We start from the raw sequence: 12,130 nt of genomic DNA on the forward strand, positions 1-12,130 counted from the left end.
CGAATGTGATACTAGTTCGTAGAGCTCAACTAAATGTGGGTGTTTAGGGTTTAGGGTTTAGGGTTTAGGGTAGGACAAAAGGATAAAGAGGCCAACATACAGCTTTTGAGAGGACATAAATTATAAATCGATGTTATTAATCCATTGTATGTCATATGAGTTCGTAGAGCTCAACTAAAACTAACTACAAATGGAGAATTGTAACGAAATAAGTACAGTAGAACCAAAGGAGAATGAGGCCAACATATAGCTTTTGAGTGGAGAAATTACTCTCTAACGACAAAAAGAGTCTTGTTGTACCACAATAAGTTTAAACTAATGATATTCCTCCACCGAATGTGATACTAGTTCGTAGAGCTCAACTAAATGTGGGTGTTTAGGGTTTAGGGTTTAGGGTTTAGGGTAGGTCAAAAGGATAAAGAGGCCAACATACAGCTTTTGAGAGGACATAAATTATAAATCGATGTTATTAATCCATTGTATGTCATATGAGTTCGTAGAGCTCAACTAAAACTAACTACAAATGGAGAATTGTAACGAAATAAGTACAGTAGAACCAAAGGAGAATGAGGCCAACATATAGCTTTTGAGTGGAGAAATTCTCTCTAACGACAAAAAGAGTCTTGTTGTACCACAATAAGTTTAAACTATGATATTCCTCCACCGAATGTGATACTAGTTCGTAGAGCTCAACTAAATGTGGGTGTTTAGGGTTCAGGGTTTTGGGTTTAGGGTAGGACAAAAGGATAAAGAGGCCAACATACAGCTTTTGAGAGGACATAAATTATAAATCGATGTTATTAATCCATTGTATGTCATATGAGTTCGTAGAGCTCAACTAAAACTAACTACAAATGGAGAATTGTAACGAAATAAGTACAGTAGAACCAAAGGAGAATGAGGCCAACATATAGCTTTTGAGTGGAGAAATTACTCTCTAACGACAAAAAGAGTCTTGTTGTACCACAATAAGTTTAAACTATGATATTCCTCCACCGAATGTGATACTAGTTCGTAGAGCTCAACTAAATGTGGGTGTTTAGGGTTTAGGGTTTTGGGTTTAGGGTAGGACAAAAGGATAAAGAGGCCAACATACAGCTTTTGAGAGGACATAAATTATAAATCGATGTTATTAATCCATTGTATGTCATATGAGTTCGTAGAGCTCAACTAAAACTAACTACAAATGGAGAATTGTAACGAAATAAGTACAGTAGAACCAAAGGAGAATGAGGCCAACATATAGCTTTTGAGTGGAGAAATTCTCTCTAACGACAAAAAGAGTCTTGTTGTACCACAATAAGTTTAAACTAATGATATTCCTCCACCGAATGTGATACTAGTTCGTAGAGCTCAACTAAATGTGGGTGTTTAGGGTTTAGGGTTTAGGGTTTAGGGTAGGACAAAAGGATAAAGAGGCCAACATACAGCTTTTGAGAGGACATAAATTATAAATCGATGTTATTAATCCATTGTATGTCATATGAGTTCGTAGAGCTCAACTAAAACTAACTACAAATGGAGAATTGTAACGAAATAAGTACAGTAGAACCAAAGGAGAATGAGGCCAACATATAGCTTTTGAGTGGAGAAATTCTCTCTAACGACAAAAAGAGTCTTGTTGTACCACAATAAGTTTAAACTAATGATATTCCTCCACCGAATGTGATACTAGTTCGTAGAGCTCAACTAAATGTGGGTGTTTAGGGTTTAGGGTTTAGGGTTTAGGGTAGGACAAAAGGATAAAGAGGCCAACATACAGCTTTTGAGAGGACATAAATTATAAATCGATGTTATTAATCCATTGTATGTCATATGAGTTCGTAGAGCTCAACTAAAACTAACTACAAATGGAGAATTGTAACGAAATAAGTACAGTAGAACCAAAGGAGAATGAGGCCAACATATAGCTTTTGAGTGGAGAAATTACTCTCTAACGACAAAAAGAGTCTTGTTGTACCACAATAAGTTTAAACTAATGATATTCCTCCACCGAATGTGATACTAGTTCGTAGAGCTCAACTAAATGTGGGTGTTTAGGGTTTAGGGTTTAGGGTTTAGGGTAGGACAAAAGGATAAAGAGGCCAACATACAGCTTTTGAGAGGACATAAATTATAAATCGATGTTATTAATCCATTGTATGTCATATGAGTTCGTAGAGCTCAACTAAAACTAACTACAAATGGAGAATTGTAACGAAATAAGTACAGTAGAACCAAAGGAGAATGAGGCCAACATATAGCTTTTGAGTGGAGAAATTCTCTCTAACGACAAAAAGAGTCTTGTTGTACCACAATAAGTTTAAACTAATGATATTCCTCCACCGAATGTGATACTAGTTCGTAGAGCTCAACTAAATGTGGGTGTTTAGGGTTTAGGGTTTAGGGTTTAGGGTAGGACAAAAGGATAAAGAGGCCAACATACAGCTTTTGAGAGGACATAAATTATAAATCGATGTTATTAATCCATTGTATGTCATATGAGTTCGTAGAGCTCAACTAAAACTAACTACAAATGGAGAATTGTAACGAAATAAGTACAGTAGAACCAAAGGAGAATGAGGCCAACATATAGCTTTTGAGTGGAGAAATTACTCTCTAACGACAAAAAGAGTCTTGTTGTACCACAATAAGTTTAAACTAATGATATTCCTCCACCGAATGTGATACTAGTTCGTAGAGCTCAACTAAATGTGGGTGTTTAGGGTTTAGGGTTTAGGGTTTAGGGTAGGACAAAAGGATAAAGAGGCCAACATACAGCTTTTGAGAGGACATAAATTATAAATCGATGTTATTAATCCATTGTATGTCATATGAGTTCGTAGAGCTCAACTAAAACTAACTACAAATGGAGAATTGTAACGAAATAAGTACAGTAGAACCAAAGGAGAATGAGGCCAACATATAGCTTTTGAGTGGAGAAATTCCTCTCTAACGACAAAAAGAGTCTTGTTGTACCACAATAAGTTTAAACTCATGATATTCCTCCACCGAATGTGATACTAGTTCGTAGAGCTCAACTAAATGTGGGTGTTTAGGGTTTAGGGTTTAGGGTTTAGGGTAGGACAAAAGGATAAAGAGGCCAACATACAGCTTTTGAGAGGACATAAATTATAAATCGATGTTATTAATCCATTGTATGTCATATGAGTTCGTTGAGCTCAACTAAAACTAACTACAAATGGAGAATTGTAACGAAATAAGTACAGTAGAACCAAAGGAGAATGAGGCCAACATATAGCTTTTGAGTGGAGAAATTACTCTCTAACGACAAAAAGAGTCTTGTTTGTACCACAATAAGTTTAAACTCATGATATTCCTCCACCGAATGTGATACTAGTTCGTAGAGCTCAACTAAATGTGGGTGTTTAGGGTTTAGGGTTTTGGGTTTAGGGTAGGACAAAAGGATAAAGAGGCCAACATACAGCTTTTGAGAGGACATAAATTATAAATCGATGTTATTAATCCATTGTATGTCATATGAGTTCGTAGAGCTCAACTAAAACTAACTACAAATGGAGAATTGTAACGAAATAAGTACAGTAGAACCAAAGGAGAATGAGGCCAACATATAGCTTTTGAGTGGAGAAATTCTCTCTAACGACAAAAAGAGTCTTGTTGTACCACAATAAGTTTAAACTCATGATATTCCTCCACCGAATGTGATACTAGTTCGTAGAGCTCAACTAAATGTGGGTGTTTAGGGTTTAGGGTTTAGGGTTTAGGGTAGGACAAAAAGGATAAAGAGGCCAACATACAGCTTTTGAGAGGACATAAATTATAATCGATGTTATTAATCCATTGTATGTCATATGAGTTCGTTGAGCTCAACTAAAACTAACTACAAATGGAGAATTGTAACGAAATAAGTACAGTAGAACCAAAGGAGAATGAGGCCAACATATAGCTTTTGAGTGGAGAAATTCCTCTCTAACGACAAAAAGAGTCTTGTTGTACCACAATAAGTTTAAACTAATGATATTCCTCCACCGAATGTGATACTAGTTCGTAGAGCTCAACTAAATGTGGGTGTTTAGGTTTAGGGTTTAGGGTTTAGGGTAGGACAAAAGGATAAAGAGGCCAACATACAGCTTTTGAGAGGACATAAATTATAATCGATGTTATTAATCCATTGTATGTCATATGAGTTCGTAGAGCTCAACTAAAACTAACTACAAATGGAGAATTGTAACGAAATAAGTACAGTAGAACCAAAGGAGAATGAGGCCAACATATAGCTTTTGAGTGGAGAAATTACTCTCTAACGACAAAAAGAGTCTTGTTGTACCACAATAAGTTTAAACTAATGATATTCCTCCACCGAATGTGATACTAGTTCGTAGAGCTCAACTAAATGTGGGTGTTTAGGGTTTAGGGTTTAGGGTTTAGGGTAGGACAAAAGGATAAAGAGGCCAACATACAGCTTTTGAGAGGACATAAATTATAAATCGATGTTATTAATCCATTGTATGTCATATGAGTTCGTAGAGCTCAACTAAAACTAACTACAAATGGAGAATTGTAACGAAATAAGTACAGTAGAACCAAAGGAGAATGAGGCCAACATATAGCTTTTGAGTGGAGAAATTACTCTCTAACGACAAAAAGAGTCTTGTTGTACCACAATAAGTTTAAACTCATGATATTCCTCCACCGAATGTGATACTAGTTCGTAGAGCTCAACTAAATGTGGGTGTTTAGGGTTTAGGGTTTAGGGTTAGGGTAGGACAAAAGGATAAAGAGGCCAACATACAGCTTTTGAGAGGACATAAATTATAAATCGATGTTATTAATCCATTGTATGTCATATGAGTTCGTTGAGCTCAACTAAAACTAACTACAAATGGAGAATTGTAACGAAATAAGTACAGTAGAACCAAAGGAGAATGAGGCCAACATATAGCTTTTGAGTGGAGAAATTACTCTCTAACGACAAAAAGAGTCTTGTTGTACCACAATAAGTTTAAACTCATGATATTCCTCCACCGAATGTGATACTAGTTCGTAGAGCTCAACTAAATGTGGGTGTTTAGGGTTTAGGGTTTTAGGGTTTAGGGTAGGACAAAAGGATAAAGAGGCCAACATACAGCTTTTGAGAGGACATAAATTATAAATCGATGTTATTAATCCATTGTATGTCATATGAGTTCGTAGAGCTCAACTAAAACTAACTACAAATGGAGAATTGTAACGAAATAAGTACAGTAGAACCAAAGGAGAATGAGGCCAACATATAGCTTTTGAGTGGAGAAATTACTCTCTAACGACAAAAAGAGTCTTGTTGTACCACAATAAGTTTAAACTCATGATATTCCTCCACCGAATGTGATACTAGTTCGTAGAGCTCAACTAAATGTGGGTGTTTAGGGTTTAGGGTTTTGGGTTTAGGGTAGGACAAAAGGATAAAGAGGCCAACATACAGCTTTTGAGAGGACATAAATTATAAATCGATGTTATTAATCCATTGTATGTCATATGAGTTCGTAGAGCTCAACTAAAACTAACTACAAATGGAGAATTGTAACGAAATAAGTACAGTAGAACCAAAGGAGAATGAGGCCAACATATAGCTTTTGAGTGGAGAAATTACTCTCTAACGACAAAAAGAGTCTTGTTGTACCACAATAAGTTTAAACTCATGATATTCCTCCACCGAAATGATACTAGTTCGTAGAGCTCAACTAAATGTGGGTGTTTAGGGTTTAGGGTTTTGGGTTTAGGGTAGGACAAAAGGATAAAGAGGCCAACATACAGCTTTTGAGAGGACATAAATTATAAATCGATGTTATTAATCCATTGTATGTCATATGAGTTCGTAGAGCTCAACTAAAACTAACTACAAATGGAGAATTGTAACGAAATAAGTACAGTAGAACCAAAGGAGAATGAGGCCAACATATAGCTTTTGAGTGGAGAAATTCCTCTCTAACGACAAAAAGAGTCTTGTTGTACCACAATAAGTTTAAACTCATGATATTCCTCCACCGAATGTGATACTAGTTCGTAGAGCTCAACTAAATGTGGGTGTTTAGGTTTAGGGTTTAGGGTTTAGGGTAGGACAAAAGGATAAAGAGGCAACATACAGCTTTTGAGAGGACATAAATTATAAATCGATGTTATTAATCCATTGTATGTCATATGAGTTCGTTGAGCTCAACTAAAACTAACTACAAATGGAGAATTGTAACGAAATAAGTACAGTAGAACCAAAGGAGAATGAGGCCAACATATAGCTTTTGAGTGGAGAAATTCCTCTCTAACGACAAAAAGAGTCTTGTTGTACCACAATAAGTTTAAACTAATGATATTCCTCCACCGAATGTGTACTAGTTCGTAGAGCTCAACTAAATGTGGGTGTTTAGGGTTTAGGGTTTAGGGTTTAGGGTAGGACAAAAGGAAAAGAGGCCAACATACAGCTTTTGAGAGGACATAAATTATAATCGATTATTAATCCATTGTATGTCATATGAGTTCGTAGAGCTCAACTAAAACTAACTACAAATGGAGAATTGTAACGAAAAGTACAGTAGAACCAAAGGAGAATGAGGCCAACATATAGCTTTTGAGTGGAGAAATTACTCTCTAACGACAAAAGAGTCTTGTTGTACCACAATAAGTTTAAACTAATGATATTCCTCCACCGAATGTGATACTAGTTCGTAGAGCTCAACTAAATGTGGGTGTTTAGGGTTTAGGGTTTAGGGTTTAGGGTAGGACAAAAGGATAAAGAGGCCAACATACAGCTTTTGAGAGGACATAAATTATAAATCGATGTTATTAATCCATTGTATGTCATATGAGTTCGTAGAGCTCAACTAAAACTAACTACAAATGGAGAATTGTAACGAAATAAGTACAGTAGAACCAAAGGAGAATGAGGCCAACATATAGCTTTTGAGTGGAGAAATTACTCTCTAACGACAAAAAGAGTCTTGTTGTACCACAATAAGTTTAAACTAATGATATTCCTCACCAAATGTGATACTAGTTCGTAGAGCTCAACTAAATGTGGGTGTTTAGGGTTTAGGGTTTAGGGTTTAGGGTAGGACAAAAGGATAAGAGGCCAACATACAGCTTTTGAGAGGACATAAATTATAAATCGATGTTATTAATCCATTGTATGTCATATGTTCGTAGAGCTCAACTAAAACTAACTACAAATGGAGAATTGTAACGAATAAGTACAGTAGAACCAAAGGAGAATGAGGCCAACATATAGCTTTTGAGTGGAGAAATTCTCTCTAAACGACAAAAAGAGTCTTGTTGTACCACAATAAGTTTAAACTCAATGATATTCCTCCACCGAATGTGATACTAGTTCGTAGAGCTCAACTAAATGTGGGTGTTTAGGGTTTAGGGTTTGGGTTTAGGGTAGGACAAAAGGATAAAGAGGCCAACATACAGCTTTTGAGAGGACATAAATTATAAATCGATGTTATTAATCCATTGTATGTCATATGAGTTCGTAGAGCTCAACTAAAACTAACTACAAATGGAGAATTGTAACGAAATAAGTACAGTAACCAAAGGAGAATGAGGCCAACATATAGCTTTTGAGTGGAGAAATTCTCTCTAACGACAAAAAGAGTCTTGTTGTACCACAATAAGTTTAAACTCATGATATTCCTCCACCGAATGTGATACTAGTTCGTAGAGCTCAACTAAATGTGGGTGTTTAGGGTTTAGGGTTTAGGGTAGGACAAAAGGATAAAGAGGCCAACATACAGCTTTTGAGAGGACATAAATTATAAATCGATTTATTAATCCATTGTATGTCATATGAGTTCGTAGAGCTCAACTAAAACTAACTACAAATGGAGAATTGTAACGAAATAAGTACAGTAGAACCAAAGGAGAATGAGGCCAACATATAGCTTTTGAGTGGAGAAATTCTCTCTAACGACAAAAAGAGTCTTGTTGTACCACAATAAGTTTAAACTCATGATATTCCTCCACCGAATGTGATACTAGTTCGTAGAGCTCAACTAAATGTGGGTGTTTAGGGTTTAGGGTTTTGGGTTTAGGGTAGGACAAAAGGATAAAGAGGCCAACATACAGCTTTTGAGAGGACATAAATTATAAATCGATGTTATTAATCCATTGTATGTCATATGAGTTCGTAGAGCTCAACTAAAACTAACTACAAATGGAGAATTGTAACGAAATAAGTACAGTAGAACCAAAGGAGAATGAGGCCAACATATAGCTTTTGAGTGGAGAAATTCTCTCTAACGACAAAAAGTCTTGTTGTACCACAATAAGTTTAAACTAATGATATTCCTCCACCGAATGTGATACTAGTTCGTAGAGCTCAACTAAATGTGGGTGTTTAGGGTTTAGGGTTTAGGGTTTAGGGTAGGACAAAAGGATAAAGAGGCCAACATACAGCTTTTGAGAGGACATAAATTATAAATCGATGTTATTAATCCATTGTATGTCATATGAGTTCGTAGAGCTCAACTAAAACTAACTACAAATGGAGAATTGTAACGAAATAAGTACAGTAGAACCAAAGGAGAATGAGGCCAACATATAGCTTTTGAGTGGAGAAATTACTCTCTAACGACAAAAAGAGTCTTGTTGTACCACAATAAGTTTAAACTATGATATTCCTCCCCGAATGTGATACTAGTTCGTAGAGCTCAACTAAATGTGGGTGTTTAGGGTTTAGGGTTTTGGGTTTAGGGTAGGACAAAAGGATAAAGAGGCCAACATACAGCTTTTGAGAGGACATAAATTATAAATCGATGTTATTAATCCATTGTATGTCATATGAGTTCGTAGAGCTCAACTAAAACTAACTACAAATGGAGAATTGTAACGAAATAAGTACAGTAGAACCAAAGGAGAATGAGGCCAACATATAGCTTTTGAGTGGAGAAATTACTCTCTAACGACAAAAAGAGTCTTGTTGTACCACAATAAGTTTAAACTAATGATATTCCTCCACCGAATGTGATACTAGTTCGTAGAGCTCAACTAAATGTGGGTGTTTAGGGTTTAGGGTTTAGGGTTTAGGGTAGGACAAAGGATAAAGAGGCCAACATACAGCTTTTGAGAGGACATAAATTATAAATCGATGTTATTAATCCATTGTATGTCATATGAGTTCGTTGAGCTCAACTAAAACTAACTACAAATGGAGAATTGTAACGAAATAAGTACAGTAGAACCAAAGGAGAATGAGGCCAACATATAGCTTTTGAGTGGAGAAATTCCTCTCTAACGACAAAAAGAGTCTTGTTGTACCACAATAAGTTTAAACTAATGATATTCCTCCACCGAATGTGATACTAGTTCGTAGAGCTCAACTAAATGTGGGTTTAGGGTTTAGGGTTTAGGGTTTAGGGTAGGACAAAAGGATAAAGAGGCCAACATACAGCTTTTGAGAGGACATAAATTATCGATGTTATTAATCCATTGTATGTCATATGAGTTCGTAGAGCTCAACTAAAACTAACTACAAATGGAGAATTGTAACGAAATAAGTACAGTAGAACCAAAGGAGAATGAGGCCAACATATAGCTTTTGAGTGGAGAAATTCCTCTCTAACGACAAAAAGAGTCTTGTTGTACCACAATAAGTTTAAACTCATGATATTCCTCCACCGAATGTGATACTAGTTCGTAGAGCTCAACTAAATGTGGGTGTTTAGGGTTTAGGGTTTTGGGTTTAGGGTAGGACAAAAGGATAAAGAGGCCAACATACAGCTTTTGAGAGGACATAAATTATAAATCGATGTTATTAATCCATTGTATGTCATATGAGTTCGTTGAGCTCAACTAAAACTAACTACAAATGGAGAATTGTAACGAAATAAGTACAGTAGAACCAAAGGAGAATGAGGCCAACATATAGCTTTTGAGTGGAGAAATTACTCTCTAACGACAAAAAGAGTCTTGTTGTACCACAATAAGTTTAAACTCATGAATTCCTCACCAAATGTGATACTAGTTCGTAGAGCTCAACTAAATGTGGGTGTTTAGGGTTTAGGGTTTTGGGTTTAGGGTAGGACAAAAGGATAAAGAGGCCAACATACAGCTTTTGAGAGGACATAAATTATAAATCGATGTTATTAATCCATTGTATGTCATATGAGTTCGTAGAGCTCAACTAAAACTAACTACAAATGGAGAATTGTAACGAAATAAGTACAGTAGAACCAAAGGAGAATGAGGCCAACATATAGCTTTTGAGTGGAGAAATTACTCTCTAACGACAAAAAGAGTCTTGTTGTACCACAATAAGTTTAAACTAATGATATTCCTCCACCGAATGTGATACTAGTTCGTAGAGCTCAACTAAATGTGGGTGTTTAGGGTTTAGGGTTTAGGGTTTAGGGTAGGACAAAAGGATAAAGAGGCCAACATACAGCTTTTGAGAGGACATAAATTATAAATCGATGTTATTAATCCATTGTATGTCATATGAGTTCGTTGAGCTCAACTAAAACTAACTACAATGGAGAATTGTAACGAAATAAGTACAGTAGAACCAAAGGAGAATGAGGCCAACATATAGCTTTTGAGTGGAGAAATTCCTCTCTAACGACAAAAAGAGTCTTGTTGTACCACAATAAGTTTAAACTAATGATATTCCTCCACCAATGTGATACTAGTTCGTAGAGCTCAACTAAATGTGGGTGTTTAGGGTTTAGGGTTTAGGGTTTAGGGTAGGACAAAAGGATAAAGAGGCCAACATACAGCTTTTGAGAGGACATAAATTATAAATCGATGTTATTAATCCATTGTATGTCATATGAGTTCGTAGAGCTCAACTAAAACTAACTACAAATGGAGAATTGTAACGAAATAAGTACAGTAGAACCAAAGGAGAATGAGGCCAACATATAGCTTTTGAGTGGAGAAATTACTCTCTAACGACAAAAAGAGTCTTGTTGTACCACAATAAGTTTAAACTCATGATATTCCTCCACCGAATGTGATACTAGTTCGTAGAGCTCAACTAAATGTGGGTGTTTAGGGTTTAGGGTTTAGGGTAGGACAAAAGGATAAAGAGGCCAACATACAGCTTTTGAGAGGACATAAATTATAAATCGATGTTATTAATCCATTGTATGTCATATGAGTTCGTAGAGCTCAACTAAAAAAGAGAATTGTAACGAAATAAGTACAGTAGAACCAAAGGAGAATGAGGCCAACATATAGCTTTTGAGTGGAGAAATTCCTCTCTAACGACAAAAAGAGTCTTGTTGTACCACAATAAGTTTAAACTAATGATATTCCTCCACCGAATGTGATACTAGTTCGTAGAGCTCAACTAAATGTGGGTGTTTAGGGTTTAGGGTTTTGGGTAGGACAAAAGGATAAAGAGGCCAACATACAGCTTTTGAGAGGACATAAATTATAAATCGATGTTATTAATCCATTGTATGTCATATGAGTTCGTAGAGCTCAACTAAAACTAACTACAAATGGAGAATTGTAACGAAATAAGTACAGTAGAACCAAAGGAGAATGAGGCCAACATATAGCTTTTGAGTGGAGAAATTACTCTCTAACGACAAAAAGAGTCTTGTTGTACCACAATAAGTTTAAACTAATGATATTCCTCCACCGAATGTGATACTAGTTCGTAGAGCTCAACTAAATGTGGGTTTTAGGGTTTAGGGTTTAGGGTTTAGGGTAGGACAAAAGGATAAAGAGGCCAACATACAGCTTTTGAGAGGACATAAATTATAAATCGATGTTATTAATCCATTGTATGTCATATGAGTTCGTTGAGCTCAACTAAAACTAACTACAAATGGAGAATTGTAACGAAATAAGTACAGTAGAACCAAAGGAGAATGAGGCCAACATATAGCTTTTGAGTGGAGAAATTCCTCTCTAACGACAAAAAGAGTCTTGTTGTACCACAATAAGTTTAAACTAATGATATTCCTCCACCAATGTGATACTAGTTCGTAGAGCTCAACTAAATGTGGGTGTTTAGGGTTTAGGGTTTAGGGTTTAGGGTAGGACAAAAGGATAAAGAGGCCAACATACAGCTTTTGAGAGGACATTTATAAATCGATGTTATTAATCCATTGTATGTCATATGAGTTCGTAGAGCTCAACTAAAACTAACTACAAATGGAGAATTGTAACGAAATAAGTACAGTAGAAC

Source organism: Lotus japonicus, chromosome 4 (genome assembly GCF_012489685.1).
Source record: "Lotus japonicus ecotype B-129 chromosome 4, LjGifu_v1.2".
Classification (NCBI taxonomy): Eukaryota; Viridiplantae; Streptophyta; class Magnoliopsida; order Fabales; family Fabaceae; genus Lotus; species Lotus japonicus.